This window comes from Dendrobates tinctorius, unplaced genomic scaffold, assembly GCF_039654945.1.
Source record: "Dendrobates tinctorius isolate UK_male_01 unplaced genomic scaffold, ASM3965494v1 ptg000019l, whole genome shotgun sequence".
NCBI classification, from domain to species: Eukaryota; Metazoa; Chordata; class Amphibia; order Anura; family Dendrobatidae; genus Dendrobates; species Dendrobates tinctorius.
The window spans coordinates 84886278-84901806 of NW_027361687.1; the positions used below are offsets into that span (position 1 = coordinate 84886278).

Below are 15529 nucleotides of genomic sequence, written 5' to 3' on the forward strand. Positions count from 1 at the left end.
ATATGTTGTTTAAGGTGGAAGTGCTGTCAGCCGCCAGAAGCTTTCATGTTCGTGTGTGTATGCGGCTCTGTGGCGAGGCTGTGTGTGTGTGCGGCCCTGTGGCGAGGCAATGTATGTGGGGTGTGTGTGTATGCGGCTGTGTGGCGAGGCTGTGTGTGTGTATACGGCTCTGTGGCGAGGCTGTGTGTGTGTGCGGCTCTGTGGCGAGGCAATGTATGTGGGGTGTGTGTGTATGAGGCTGTTTGACGAGGCTGTGTGTGTGTGTGTATGCGGCTCTGTGTCGAGGCTGTGTGTGTATGTATGCGGCTCTGTGGCGAGGCAATGTGTGTGTGTGTGGGGGGGGGGGTGTATTCGGCTCTGTGGCGAGGTAGTGTACACATTGCACCATGGCCAGCACACGGACTGGACACCACAGCTGTATTTTTCCCAGAAAACTATTCTCTAACCTCCAAACATCTTGGAGCCTATGTGAAGGCACTCTGGGCCACAAGATGCCCTGACAATGGGCCTCCTCATCCTGATGGGCGTCCCTGTTACTTCCAGATGCCTGTATAATGAGGGAAGGGCAGCTTCTTGTTGTGTTCCATAGGCTGTGTGTTCAGTAGGATATATGCGTAACAGATCCATTTACTTCCTACAGTGCCAATCGCAGCTGGAAACTAAGACTCAATCCAGTATGACTCTTCCCAGCCATAGGTGATGTGTAACTCCCTTTCCTGCAGTCCTGACTCCTTAGATAATAGGACATGTCCATTCATTATGTGGTCAGTAACCACTCCAATAAAATGAGGTCACCTATTAAAAATGTAGGGAGACTTTTAAGGGTATGTGCACACGTTGCGGATTTGGCCCTGCGGATCTGCAGCAGCTTTCCATGCGGTGTACAGTACCATGTAACCCTATGGAAAACCAAATCCTCTGTGCACATGCTGCAGAAAATTCCGCGGTTTATTTTACGCAGCATGTCAATTCTTTGTGCGGAATCCGAAGCGTTTTTCCGCCTGCTCCATTATAGGGATCAGTAGGTGAAAAAACGCAGGTGGAAACCGCACAAATTCCGCAGTAAATCTGCACTAAATCCGCAGGTAAAACACAGGTCATTTTACCTGAGGAGTCAGCCAAATCTGCAATGGAATCCACTGTGTGTGCACATACCCTTAAGGTGTTGTCTGGTGAAGATAAGTGATCACCTATCCACAAGGTTGGTGATAACTGATACAGCGGGGAAATAAGTATTTGATCCCTTGCTGATTTTGCACGTTTGCCCACTGACAGAGGCATGAACAGTCTATAATTTTAAGGGTAAGTTAATTTGAACATTGAGAGACAGAATATCAAAAATAAAATCCAGAAAATCACATTGTATAAATTAAAGATATTGATTTGCTTTTTTGCAGTGAGAAGTAAGTATTTGACCCCCTATCAACCATAAAGGGTATGTGCACACGTTGCGGATTGTCCTGTGGATTTCCCCTGTGTTTTTACACCTGCAGATTCCTATAATGGAGCAGATGTAAAACGCTGCGGAATCCACACAAAGAATTGACATGCTGCAGAAATGAACCCTGCGGATTTTTCCGCATGTGCACAGCATTTTCCAATATACATAGAATATAATGGTACTGTACAACGCAGGAGAATCTGCTGCGGATCCACAGGGTCAAATCCGCTGCGGATCCACAGCAGAATCTGCAAAGTGTGCACAGACCGTAAGGCTGCGTTCACACGTTGCGGTTTATTTGCGTTTTCGCTGCGGTTTTTAATGCGCGATTTTGCCGCGAAAACGCAAAAAAACAGCATCCCATGCAATCCTATGGGATTCCACAATGCTGTGCTAAAGCTGCGGATTTTCCTGCGGTGGAATCGCATCGTGGAAGAATATGCAGCATGCGGAATCGCGGCAATTCCATCCACATAGGAATGCATTGTTCTGCTTACGAGGGGCGCCTGAAAACTTCGAGGCCCACCCATGAAATCTTTTTTGCATGGTCTTGTTTTGCAATGCAATGTTGTTTAGTTAGTTGAAGGGTCACATGAGCAATCTGGATTCATTTTGATCTTTTTTGGTTCCGTTACAGCATTTTAACCCCTTCACCCCCAAGGGTGGTTTGCACGTTCATGACCGGGCCAATTTTTACAATTCTGACCACTGTACCTTTATGAGGTCATAACTCTGGAACGTTTCCATGGATCCCGGTGATTCTGACATTCTTTTCTCGTGACATATTGTACTTCATGATAGTGGTAAAATTTCATTCAAATAACTTCCATTTATTTGTGAGAAAAACGGAAATTTGGCGAAAATTTTGAAAATTTCGCAATTTTCCAACTTTGAATTTTTATGCCCTTAAATCACAGAGATATGGCACCCACAAAACTGGATAACTAACATTTCCCACATGTTTACTTTACATCAGCACAATTTTGGAACCAAAATTTTTTTTTGTTAGGAAGTTATAAGGGTTAAAAGTTGATCAGCAATTTCTCATTTTTACAACACCATTTTATTTTTACGGACCACATCACATTTGAAGCCACTTTGAGGGGTCTATATGATAGAAAATACCCAAAAGTGACACCATTCTAAAAACTGCACCCCTTAAGGTGCTCAAAACCACATTCAAGAAGTTTATTAACCCTTTAGGTGCATCACAGGAATTTTTTTGAATATTTTAAAAAAAAATGAACATCTAACTTTTTTTCACAAAAAAAATACTTCAGGTTCAATTTTTTTTATTTTACCAAGAGTAACAGGAGAAATTGGACTGCAAAAGTTATTGTGCAATTTGTCCTGAGTACGCTGATACCTGATATATGGGGGGGGGAACGACTGTTTCAGCGCATGGCAGAGCTCAGAAGGGAAGGAGCGCCGTTTGACTTTTTCAATGCAAAATTGGCTGGAATTCAGATCGGACGCCATGTCACGTTTGGAGAGTCCCTGATGTACCTAAACAGTGGAAACCCCCCACAAGTAACCCCATTTTGGAAACTAGACCCCCCACGGAACTTATCTAGATATATGGTGAGAACTTTGAGCCCACAAGGGCTTTACAGAAGTTTATAACGTACAGCGGTATAATTAAAAAATCATATTTTTTCCACAAAAATGATCTTTTCACCCCAATTTTTATTTTCCCAAGGGTAACAGGACCCTAAAAGTTATTGTGCAATTTGTCCTGAGTACGCTGATACCCCACATGTGGGGGTAAACCACTATTTGGGCGCATGGCAGAGCTCAGAAGGGAAGCAGCGCCATTTGACGTTTTTGGCTGGAATTGAGATCGGACACCATGTTGCGATTGGAAAACCCCTGATGTACCAAAACAGTGGAAACCCCCCACAAATGACACCATTTTGTAAACTAGACCCCCCAAGGAACTTATCTAGATGTGTGGTGAGCACTTTGAACCCCCCAGTGCTTCACAGAAGTTTATAACGCCCGGGCGTGAAAATAAAAAATTCGTATTTTTTCCACAAACATGATCAATTAGTCCCCAATTTTTTCATTTTCCCAAGGGTAACAGGAGAAATTGGACCCCAAAAGTTGTTGTCCAATTTGTCATGAGTACGCTGACACCCCATATGTGGGAGAAAACTACTGTATGGACACACGTCGGGACTCGGAAGGGAAGTAGTGACGTTTTGGAATGCAGACTTTGATGGAATGGTCTGAGGGTGTCATGTGCGTTAGGAGAGCCCCTGATGTACCTAAACTATTGAAACTCCCCACAAGTGACCCTATTTTGGACACTAGACCCCCCACGAAACTTATCTAGATCTGTGGTGAGCACTTTGAATCCCCAAGTGCTTCACAGAAGTTTATAACGTTCGGACGTGAAAATAAAAAAATCATTTTTTTCCACAAAAATGATATTTTTGCCCCCAATTTTTTATTTTCCTAAGGGTAACAGGAGAAATTGGACCCCAAAAATTGTTTTGCAATTTGTCCTGAGTAGGCTGATTACCCTACATGTGGGGGTAAAACACTATTTGGGCGCATGGCAGAACTTGGAAGGGAAGGAGCACCATTTGACTTTTTCAACTCAGAATTGGCTGGAATTGAGATCAGACGCCATGTTGCATTTGGAGAGCCCCTGATGTGCCCAAACAGTGGAAACCCCCAATTCTAACTCCAACCCGAACCCCAACACACCCCTAACCCTAATCTCAGCCCTAACCCTAACCCTAATGGAAAAATGGAAATAAATACATTTTTTTTATTTTATTATTTTTCCCTAACTAAGGGGGTGATAACGGGGGGTTTGATTTACTATTTATGGCAGTTTTTATGTTTGGCAGCTGTCACACGCTAAAAGACGCTTTTTATTGTTAAAATAGTTTTTGCATCACCACATATTGATAGCTATAATTTTTCCGTATTTTGACCCACCAAGTCATGTGAGGTCTTATTTTTTGCGGGACGAGTTGATATTTTTATTGGTACCATTTTCGGGCATGTGACATTTTTTGATCGCTTTTTATTCCGATTTTTGGGACGCAGAATGAACAAAAACCAGCGTTTCATGAATTTCTTTTGGGGGGGTGCGTTTACACTGTTACGCGTGCGGTAAAATTGATAAAGAGGTTTTATTCTTCGGGTCAGTATGGTTACAGCGATACCTCATTTAGGTCTTTTTTTTTATGTTTTGTCGGTTTTATGCAATGAAAACTATTTTATATGAAAAATAATTATTTTTGCATCGCTTTATTCTGCGAGCTATAACTTTTTTATTTTTTCGCTGATGATGCTGTATTGCGGCTCGTTTTTTGCGGGACAAGATGACGTTTTCAGTGGTATCATGGATATTTATATGCGTCTTTTTGATCGCGCGTTATTACACTTTTTGTTTGGCGGTATGATAAATCATTATTTTTTGCTTAGTTTTTTATTTTTTAAGGGGTTCGCTAAAGGGGTTAACTAATGGGACAGTTTTATAGGGCGGGTCGTTACGGATGCGGCGATACCTAATATGTGTACTTTTGTTTTGGTTTTTTTTATTTCCAAAAAATGGATTTATTGGGGGAATATTTTTTTTTTTTTCTAATTTATTTGACGATTTTTTTAAAAAATTATTTTAACACTTTTTTTAATTTTTTTTTTAACTTTATTACATAGTCCTAGGTGGGACATCACTGTCCTGTGACAGATCGCTGATCTGTCACCTCACAGATCACTGTGACAGATCAGCGATCTGTCACAGGCAGTGCAGAAGGCTTCCTCATGCCTGCGCTTTGCAGGCACTGAGGAAGCCAGCTTCCTGCAGGCCCCCGTCGCCATCTTGGATTCGGGGGCCTGCAGGAAAGGAGCCCCCCACAGCAGCGCTGCACATTGCGCTGCCGTGGGGGGCTCAGGGAAGCACGGAGGGAGCCCCCCTCCCTGCCGATGCTTCCCTTTAACCCCCGGTACACCGCGATCATGTTTGATCACGGTGTACAAGGGGTTAACGTGTCGGGGGCGGTCCGTGACCGCCCCTGACACATTGTGCCGGGTGTCAGCTGTGATAATCAGCTGACACCCGGCCGCGATCAGCGGCGCTCACCACGTGGGCGCCGCTGATCACGGTAGACGTACTATCCTGTCCATGGGCATAGGGGCCCGGGTCCCATGGACGGGATAGTACGTCGGATGTCAGGAAGGGGTTAAAGTTGGGTCGCAAGGCTGAAATATGGAAATGGAGAAGTTGGCCAAGTTTACACATCGGCTGCTGCAATGGCTGCAATTCCACCAAGGTGCTTTTTCCTCTGTGGGAATAGGTGATAGTCCGAGGGAGCCAAATAAGGGGAATAGGGTGGGTGCGGTAGCAGTTGGAAACCACAGGAGTGAATTGCAGCAGCCGATGTGTGAACTTGGCCAACTTCTCCATTTCCATATATAAGCCTTGCGACCCAACTTTAAAATGCTGTAACGGAAACAAAAAAAATAAAAAAAAAAATCCAGATTGCTCATGAGACCCTTCAACTAACTAATATTGCAAAACAAGACCATGCAAAAAAGATTTCATGGGTGGGCCTCGAAGTTTTCAGGCGCCCCTCGTACTTTCCGCATGTGGCTGTGCCCACCATGCGAAAAGTAAGCAGAACATTTGCGGATGGTACCCAGGGGGTGGAGGAGAGGAGACTGTCCTCCGGGCTCTGGGTACCATATTCCTGTAAAAAATAGAATTAAAATAAAGAAATCAGGTTATATTCACCGTCCGGCATCCCGCGCAGCCTTACCGATGCTCCCGCCAACTCCCGTTCCCAGTAATGCCTTGCGGCAAGGACCTGTGATGACGTAGCGGTCTCACGTTGCGGATTCTGCTGCGGATCCGCGTTTCAGGCTCTGCGGGTCCACAGCAGACTTAGCTGCGTTGTACAGTTCCATTGTTTTCAATGATAAACTGAAAAACGCTGTGCACATGCTGTGGGTTCAAATCCGCAGCATGTCAACTTTGTGTGGAATCCGCAGAGGTTTCACACCTTCTCCATTGTAGAGGTGTGAAGCCGCAGGTCTTTTGACCTGTGGAGTTACCTGCAGATTTTTCGACATCCGCGCTGAAAAATCCGCAACACCTAAAACTATGTGTGCTTATAGCCTAAGAGTTCTGGCTCTTACAGACCAGTTAGACGCTCCTAATCAACTCGTTACCTGCATAAACGACAGCTGTCTTACATAGTCACCTTTATAAAAGACTCCTGTCTACAGACTCTAGCCTCTACAACATGGGCAAGACCAAAGAGATTTATAAGGATGTCAGGGACAAGGTAATAGACCTGTGCAATAGTAAGAAGATGGAATAAATACAGAATGACTGTTAATCGACCGCCCTGGGGCACCATGCAGAATCTCACCTCGTGGGGTATCCTTGATCATGAGAAAGGTGAACGATCAGCCTAAAACTACACGGGGGGAACTTGTTAATGATCTCAAGGCAGCTGGGACCCCAGTCACAAGAAAACATTGCTAATGCATTGCACCGTAAAGGTTTACGATCCTGCAGTGCCCGCAAGGTCTCCCTGCTCAAGAAGGCACATGTGCAGGCCTGTCTGAAGGCTGCCAGTGCACACCTGGATGATTCTGTGAGTTGGAAGGTTCCCTTTAAAAATCCATCAGCCAAACCTTGCAGCCATGGCAGAATCAACTGACCATGTACGGTGTATGAGACTCACCAGATTCTCACATGACAAGTAAAGGAAAGGTTTGCTAAGGCTACTTTCACATCAGCGATTATTGCCAGATCCGGCAGTTTTTCCGCATCGGCCGCGTAACGGATCACTTAGGGCAACGCTGCGTTTGGCCTCGTTCATTCCCTATGGGACTTGCAGTTCTGCACTTGTGGTGAGACAAAAAAGCCCCACAGCTAGCAGCGTTTTTTGTCCATTGCTGCAAATACCGCATTTGCCGGATCGCGGCAAAACCGCAAGTGCCAGACATGTCCGCAAGTCCCATAGGGAATGAATGAGGCCGAATGCAGTGTTGCCGTAAGTGATCCGTTATGTGACAGATGCGGAAAAACTGCCGGATCTGCCGCGAAGGGCAAAAATCGCTGACGTGAAAGTAGCCTGCATTATTCATCCTCTCCAATGGGGGAGGCAGCACGAAAAGTGCCTAGGGCAGCATAAACTCCCAATACAGCCCAGCTCTGAACAATCAGCGCTGAGGGGAATTGCCGAGATTACAAAAAGGACAATAAAAATGGAAGTTACACCAAATGCATGAAATCTAACAGTGTAAAATATCTCCATGTCTGCGCCATGAAAGCCTTGAGCAATTCCATAAAAACCATGAAAAAGCTGGATGAGGGGACGAGAATGGACGTGTATGAGGCCATGCGCACACGGTGCGGATTCTGCTGCGGATCCACAGCGTTTCAGGCTCTGCGGATTTAGCTGCGTTGTACAGTACCATTGTTTTCAATAGTAAACTGAAAGACGCTGTGCACATGCTGCAGATTTTTCCGCGGGTTCAGATCCGCAGCATGTCACTTCTTTGTGCAGAATCCGCAGCGGTTTCACACCTTCTCCATTGTAGAGATGTGAAACCGCAGGCTAATCCGCAGCTAATCCACTGGTAATCCGCAGGAAATCCGCTGGTAATCCACTGGTAATTCGCAGGTAATCCGCAGGAAATCCACTGGTAATCCGCAGGTAATCCGCAGGAAATCCGCAGGTAATCCACAGGTAAACCGGAGGTTAATCCACAGGTAATCCGCTGGCTAATCCGCAGGTAAACCGCAGGTTAATCCACAGGTAAACCGCTGGCTAATCCACAGGTAACCGCTGGCTAATCCACAGGTAACCGCTGGCTAATCCACAGGCAATCCGCAGGCTAATCCGCAGGTAAACCGCAGGTTAATCCACAGGTAAACCGTAGGTAATCCGCAGGTAAACCGCAGGCTAATCCGCAGGTAAACCGTAGGTAATCCGCAGGTAATCCACAGGTAATCCGCAGGTAAACCACAGGCTAATCCACAGGTAATCCACAGGTAAACCGGAGGGTAATCCGCAGGTAATCCGCAGGTAATCCACAGGTAATCCACAGGTATTTTGACCTGAGATTTTACCTGCAGATTTTGACAAATCTGTGCTGAAAATCCGCAGGACCAAAATGTAGGTGTGCACATAGCCTGAGGGTGCAGGGACCACCTGCATTCCAGTCCTCTCATCGGAGGGGATTACAGGGGTCCAGCATCTCCTACAGGGGCTGAAATGACGACCCCAGAGAATCACCTCTGATCTAGACGCAGCCCGCCGCACATCGCATGTCACTCTGCCTTCACTGTGCAGTCCTGAGAGCACAGACCAGCCAATGAGGAGGCGGAGACGCGTGCGCATGCTCAGATTCTCCAGCTGAGCGTTAATAGCTCGGAGGCTGAGTGCCGCCAGTTGTAGGTGTAACAGAGAGTGGAAAGCAGCGGTCAGTGAGAGCAGGAGAGAGAAAGTGATGGTGCGGAGAGGGAGCTGTGCGAGGACTGAGGTAATAATGGCCGCCGGCTCCCCATTCCCAGCGGTAGTGTGGACGGCACACTCTTGCAGTAACCATTGTCACTGCTGCCGCCTCTGTGGTACTGGGCACACAGCTATGGGCTGACCATGGTCTTGGCTCCCACTTCAAAGATCCCAGTACTAAAACGCTGCAGGGAGGAGCCCTCTGTGACTGCACTGGCCAGCAGCCTCCCAAGGGGCATCAAAGTGGAGCTAGGGAAAGGGTTAATGACCCCACACTGAGTGTACACTTCTCGTATTCTTCCTGAGATATCAGGGGCTCAGTCATTAACCCCTTAAACATCAGTTACGTGGGCCAGGTTCACCGAGCGTTAACACAGCCCATTCAATGCATAGCGCTGACTGGCTGCGTTACTGGGTCGCCCGCGCACACCCAGGGCAGCGGGGTACTCGGTACCGGGCCGGTGTCAGGGCGGCAATGTGTCACAGCAGCGGTGACCCGGTCCGTGGCCCCGGGCGCCCAATATCAATGGCGGTGATGTTAATGGTGTTAGAGTTTATAGGAATAGTTTGTGACGCCACCCGTGGTGTTTGGCAAGTAAGGTGGTCAGCCAACGCTGCATACAGATCCGCTGGGACTGATGGTGTGGTGCAGCAGAGATGGTATAGCTCCCCACAGGTGGAGCTGTAGTCCCAGGGCAGTGTAGGTGCAATGGATGAGGAGAGGCACAGAATGTATGGAGGCTGGTACCCAGGTGTAGTGGTGCTGGAATAACTGGAGGACACCAGAGTGTGCGGTTCCAAAGCTTTACTCACTGTTTGCCGTTCACACCACTGCCTGCCTCGTACTGTGTTCTCCAGGTCAGGGCCCCAGCCAACCTCCAGGCAGGATAGGATTCTCTCTTCCACACTCCGCCAACATGTACCTTACTGAATGACTCCTCCAATGCGTCTTTAGGGGCGAAGCACTCCAGTACTTAGTTACCCTGGAATGCGTCTCTCTAGGTGGTCCTAGTCTCTACTTGTATGACACAGCTGTAGCCTGCTTCGGGGACTCCTCTCTGCGTCCCGACTCTCTATTCAGTTGTTCTTGTGTCCCAAGTCTATGATGGGAGCAAGGCGTAAGCGGCTCACTACTACTCCGGGGTCTGTTGCCGGACATAAAGTTCCAATCAACCTCGGGGACCGGCCTTTGCGCTCTCTGGACTGGAAGGGTTCTCTCTCTTTCTCAACCTGCTTCCACCGTCCTTCTATTCTCCTTCGTTCTGATCTGTTGTCTGTCTCTTATGGAAGGTTTGGTTATCAATCTTATCAGTCTTTCTCTGGTCTTTCTCGTGCCAGCAACCCAGATCACTGGGACCTGCTGCAGCACGTCCCTCAGACACCCATCTTCTCTCTCCTCTCCCCAACTAACTACTAACTTTCACTCTTTTGTATCATCTCTCTCCACCCGCCTCCCAGCACATCTCGTGTTATGAAGCAGGGTTCCACGAGGGGTGCTCTGCTAACCCCCAGCCTGAAGCTGTTAGGTGGCCCCATTGAACTATCCTGTGTGTGGAATGCAGGTGTGGAGCGTGGTCAGGAGTTCCCACCTTACCTGGATGGTGGGGCACTACACCTTAGGAGAAGGTGCAGTACCTCTGTGGCGACTGAAGCCTCAGGGGCGCCACATTAACGCTATAGGATAATGCGATGTGTTATGCTATACCGCTAGTGCTGATGATTCATTAGCGGTGACTGCGCCTCAGACGAGGCTCTGTCAGTGAATGGCGGCACATCGCGATCACGTGACTCTTTACGGCATGTCACGATGCGCCACATAATGGGGGTCAATGGCAGCATTTACAGACTGCGTTATACCTCGGCAGTGTTACCCCGGCGTTATTCAAATGGCCAAAATTGACTGTCTGACCGCTGTAATGACAGTTCTGCTGCCCGGAACCCATTTGGGCCAGGCTGGAGAAACCTGGTTTTGATGTGGGGCTCCCTGGTCTATGTGACTGAAGTGTGATATCATTGGCACAGTCACTTAACCCTTTCATTAATGCCCTTTGGCGCCCACTTTTGTGCCAGTCTTATAGTTTTTGTAGCGGTTTTAAGGGTATAGAATCATAGAATTGTAGAGTTGGAAGGGACCTCCTGGGCCATCTGGTCCAACCCCCTGCTCAAAGCAGGATTCGCTAAATCATCCCAGTCAGATGTCTGTCCAGCCTCTGTTTGAAGACTACCATTTACATCATGGCACCTCACCGCATTATGTGTTACGGTGATGTGTGTGGTTTTTTTTTTTTTTTTTTAAGGGAATCTGTCACTTTATTTTTCGCATTTAAGCTGTGGTCACCGCCAATAGGGGCTTATCTACAGCATTCTATAATGCTATAGATAAGCCCCCAATGTAACCTGAAAGATAAGAAAAACAAGTTAGATTATACTCACCGGGGGGCGGTCCGGGTCCGATGGCTGTCTCAGGTCCGGGTCCAGTGCCTCCCATCTTCATACGATGACATCCTACTCCTTGCTTCTGTCGTGGCTTCTGCGCAGGTGCACTTGTTTTCCCTTTTGAGGGCAGAGTAAAGTCCTGCAGTGTGCAGGCGCTGGGCCTCTCTGACCTTTCCCTGGCGCCTGCGCACTGCAGGACTTTACTCTGCCCTCAAAAGGGAAAACAAGTGCACCTGCGCAGAAGCCACGACAGAAGCAAGGAGTAGGATGTCATCGTATGAAGATGGGAGACACCAGACCTGAGACAGCCATCGGACCCGATCCCCCAGGTGAGTATAATAAAATTCCAGACAATTCTGCGTTGAAAAAGTCAAACCGTGCTCCTTCCCTTCCGAGCTCTGTCATGTGCTCAGTGTTTCCCTCCCACATATCAGGTATCAGCGTACTCAGGGCTAATTGTATGACTTGGGGCCCAATTTCTCCTGTTACCCTTAGTGTAATAAGAAAAATTGGACCTGAAGTAAATTTGTGAAAAAAGTTAATGTTCGTTTTTTTTTTTTTAAACATTCCAAAAATTCCTGTGAAGCACCTGAAGGGTTAAAACACTTCTTGAATGTGGGTTTTGAGCACCTTCAGGAGAGCAGTTTTTAGAATGGTGTCACTTTCGGGTCATTTCTATCATATAGGCCCCTCAGTGACTTCAAATGTGATGTGGTCCCCAAAAAAAAAAAAAAAAAAAATGGTTGGTGTAAAAATGAGAATTCTCTGTTTAGCCTTTAACCCTTATAACTTCCTAACAAAAAAAAGTTGGTTCCAAACTTGTGCTGATGTAAGGTAGACATATGGGAAATGTTACTTTTTAAGTATTTTGAGACATTTCTCTGATTTAAGGGCATGAAAACTCAGTTGGAAAATTGAGAACCTTAAAAATTTCTTGTCAAATTGCCATTTTTTTTTTTCACTAACGCAAGTAATATCAAAGAAATTTTACCACTATCATGAAGCACAATATGTCACTAGAAAAGAATGTCAAACACCGGGATCCATGGAAGCGTTCCAGAGTTATTACCTCATAAAGGGACAGTGGTCAGAATTGTAAAAATTGGCCTGGTCATGAACGTGCAAACCACCCTTTGGGGGGTGGGGCTAAGGGGTTAAAAAAAGCCCACTCCTCGGAATGTGGTGGCTGTGGACATGACTGTGACAGATTGGCAATGTCACTTTCTGGTAACTCTGAACCAGGGCACATGCCTAGGGCACCAGGATGCAGGGGGGGAGGGCGGCAGCACCTGAGCAAGGTTTTTTTTTTTTTTTTTTTTTTTCAAAGTCCGGGGGTTGGCTCGCCCACCCTCCTCAGTCTTCCGCTTCTCTAAAGTCTTGATAAGGAGCCTTTACCTGAGCAGCCCAGGGTGTGGGCGTGGTCCATTAAGCGGCATTCCATCTTATCAGCGACCTATGGTGAGCGCAGCCTTTGCTAGAAACCAATAGCACACCAGAAGGGCGGCACGCTTGGCGCTGTCAGTGAGTAGGGGGTGGAGTTACGCGTTAACCGTGAAGCTGGTTTGTGCTGAGTAGGGAGATCGAGTGTACTGGTCCATGTAATATGCCGCTCGCTCAACTGGTAGATTTGTGGCCTGACGTGGAGCTGGTGCTCGAGGAAACTGAGGTGAGAATGGACAGCGCTTCACCATGCATGTCTGTGAATGCATCACTTCATTCTGTGCAGGCTCTGCAGGGGCTTCAGTGATTAGTTGCCGTGCGTGACTATGGACACGGGTGTTCTTGTCATGTGGAGTTTACTTTGGATACAGTGAGTAGTGTCGGTTATATCGGTGAAGAGCATGCTCTGTGTGTCATGCTGAGTGCCCTCTAGTGTATGCTTGCTCTGCAGTGCTGTGCAGCAACAGGTGCCCGATTGGCCTCAGTTGTCACACTACAATATGTTGTGTAATGTGGAAGTGCTGTCAGCCGCCAGAAGCTTTCATGTTCGTGTGTGGCGAGGCTGTGTGTGTATGCGGCTGAGTGGCGAGGCTGTGTGTGTGTGTGTGTGGCTCTGTGGCGAGGCAATGTATGTGGGGTGTGTGTGTGTGTATTCGGCTCTGTGGCGAGGCTGTGTGTGTGTGCGGCTCTGTGGCGAGGCTGTGTGTGTGTGCGGCTCTGTGGCGAGGCTGTGTGTGTGTGCGGCTCTGTGGCGAGGCAATGTATGTGGGGTGTGTGTGTATGCGGCTCTGTGTCGAGGCTGTGTGTGTATGTATGCGGCTCTGTGGCGAGGCAATGTGTGTGTGTGTGTGGGGGGGGGGGGGGTGTATTCGGCTCTGTGGCGAGGTAGTGTACACATTGCACCATGGCCAGCACACGGACTGGACACCACAGCTGTATTTTTCCCAGAAAACTATTCTCTAACCTCCAAACATCTTGGAGCCTATGTGAAGGCACTCTGGGCCACAAGATGCCCTGACAATGGGCCTCCTCATCCTGACAGGCGTCCCTGTTACTTCCAGATGCCTGTATAATGAGGGAAGGGCAGCTTCTTGGTGTGTTCCATAGGCTGTGTGTTCCGTAGGGTATATGCTTAACAGATCCATTTACTTCCTACAGTGCCAATCACAGCTGGAAACTAAGACTCAATCCAGTATGACTCTTCCCAGCCATAGGTGATGTGTAACTCCTTTTCCTTCAGTCCTGACTACTTAGATGATAGGACATGTCCATTCGCTATGTGGTCACTAACTACTCCAAAAAAATGAGGTCACCTATTAAAAATGTAGGGAGACTTTTTAAGGTTTTGTCTGGTGAATATAAGTGATCACCTATCCACAAGTTTGGTGATAACTGATACAGCACGGAATTAAGTATTTGATCCCTTGCTGATTTTGTAAGTTTGCCCACTGACACAGGCATGAACAGTCTATAATTTTAAGGGTAAGTTTAATTTTAACATTCAAAAATAAAATCCAGAAAAGCACATTGTACTCAGTCTGTCAGACTGTAACCTCTACAACTTGGGCAAGACCAAAGAGCTTTATAAGGATGTCAGGGATAAGATCATAGACCTGCACAAAGCTGGAATGGGCTACAAAACTATAAGTAAGACGCTGGGTGAGAAGGAGACAACTGTTGGTGTAATAGTAAGAAAATGGAAGAATTACAAAATGGCTGTCAATTTTCATTGATCTGGGCACCATGCAAAATGTCACTTCGTGGGTTATCCTTGATCATGAGGAAGGTGAACGATCAGCCTAAAACTACACGGGGGGACTTGTTAATGATCTCAAGGCAGCTGGGACCCCAGTCACAAAAAACCATTGAGAGCACATTGCGCCGTAAAGGCTTACGATCCTGCAGTGCCCGCAAGGTCTCCCTGCTCAAGAAGGCACATGTGCAGGCCTGTCTGAAGGCTGCCAGTGCACACCTGGATGATTCTGTGAGTTTGAGGCTATGTGCCCACGTTAGCGTTTTAAACCTGATACAAAACGCTTCTTCCCAGAAATCGTGCGTTTTTTTCTGCATTATTTTCCGCGTCTTCTGGACTCATAGAAAAAACAGCTAAAAACGCGGAAAATAATGAACATGCTGCATTTTTAGCCGCTAAGCTTTTCCTATTCGGAAAAAAACGCATCATTTGGCACAAAAAGGTCAAAATGCATTATAATGTATGGGATGCTTCTTTTAAGCTTTTCTGAAGCGTCTGATCCAGCACAAATGCTTAAAAAAAAGCAGCGTGGGCACACAGCCTGAAGGTTCCCTTTAAAAATCCATCAGCCAAACAGTACAAGTCAGTGTACTACGCCCCTAATACGCCAATGCAAGTCTATGGGCGCGCTAAAAATACGGATTACACACGGACCACACATGTGACTTGTGAGAAATACGAATTAACCCCTTAAAATAACTACAACTCCCAAATTTTGCACACAAACGCTCATCTATTAGTCAGGGACATATTAAGAAACAAGAAATGCTTTACTGAATGTAAACCATGTGTCATTTCATGTCGGGTTGGGGAAGGATTTGGTAGAAGCCGGCAATTTAATTAGCGGCCATTCTGCTATGAAGAACTCTGGGGGAAAAAAAAAAAAAATATATATATATTTTGTCTTAATGACATGTATGTATGTATATATGCATTCTGTGTGTCTATATCTATTTTGTTTGTGTTAGAAAC

The 15529-nt window shown here is 46.8% G+C and overlaps 1 long non-coding RNA gene across 1 annotated transcript in view; it reads left to right on the plus strand.

Moving 5' to 3' along the window:
- The first annotated feature begins 8884 nt into the window (after positions 1 to 8884).
- LOC141082741 (uncharacterized) overlaps positions 8885 to 15529 on the plus strand; it is an 80120-nt gene continuing 73475 nt past the window's right edge. The window contains exon 1 of the long non-coding RNA XR_012230572.1: positions 8885 to 8956. This is a non-coding gene — a long non-coding RNA (uncharacterized lncRNA). The remainder of the gene's footprint in view (positions 8957 to 15529) is intronic.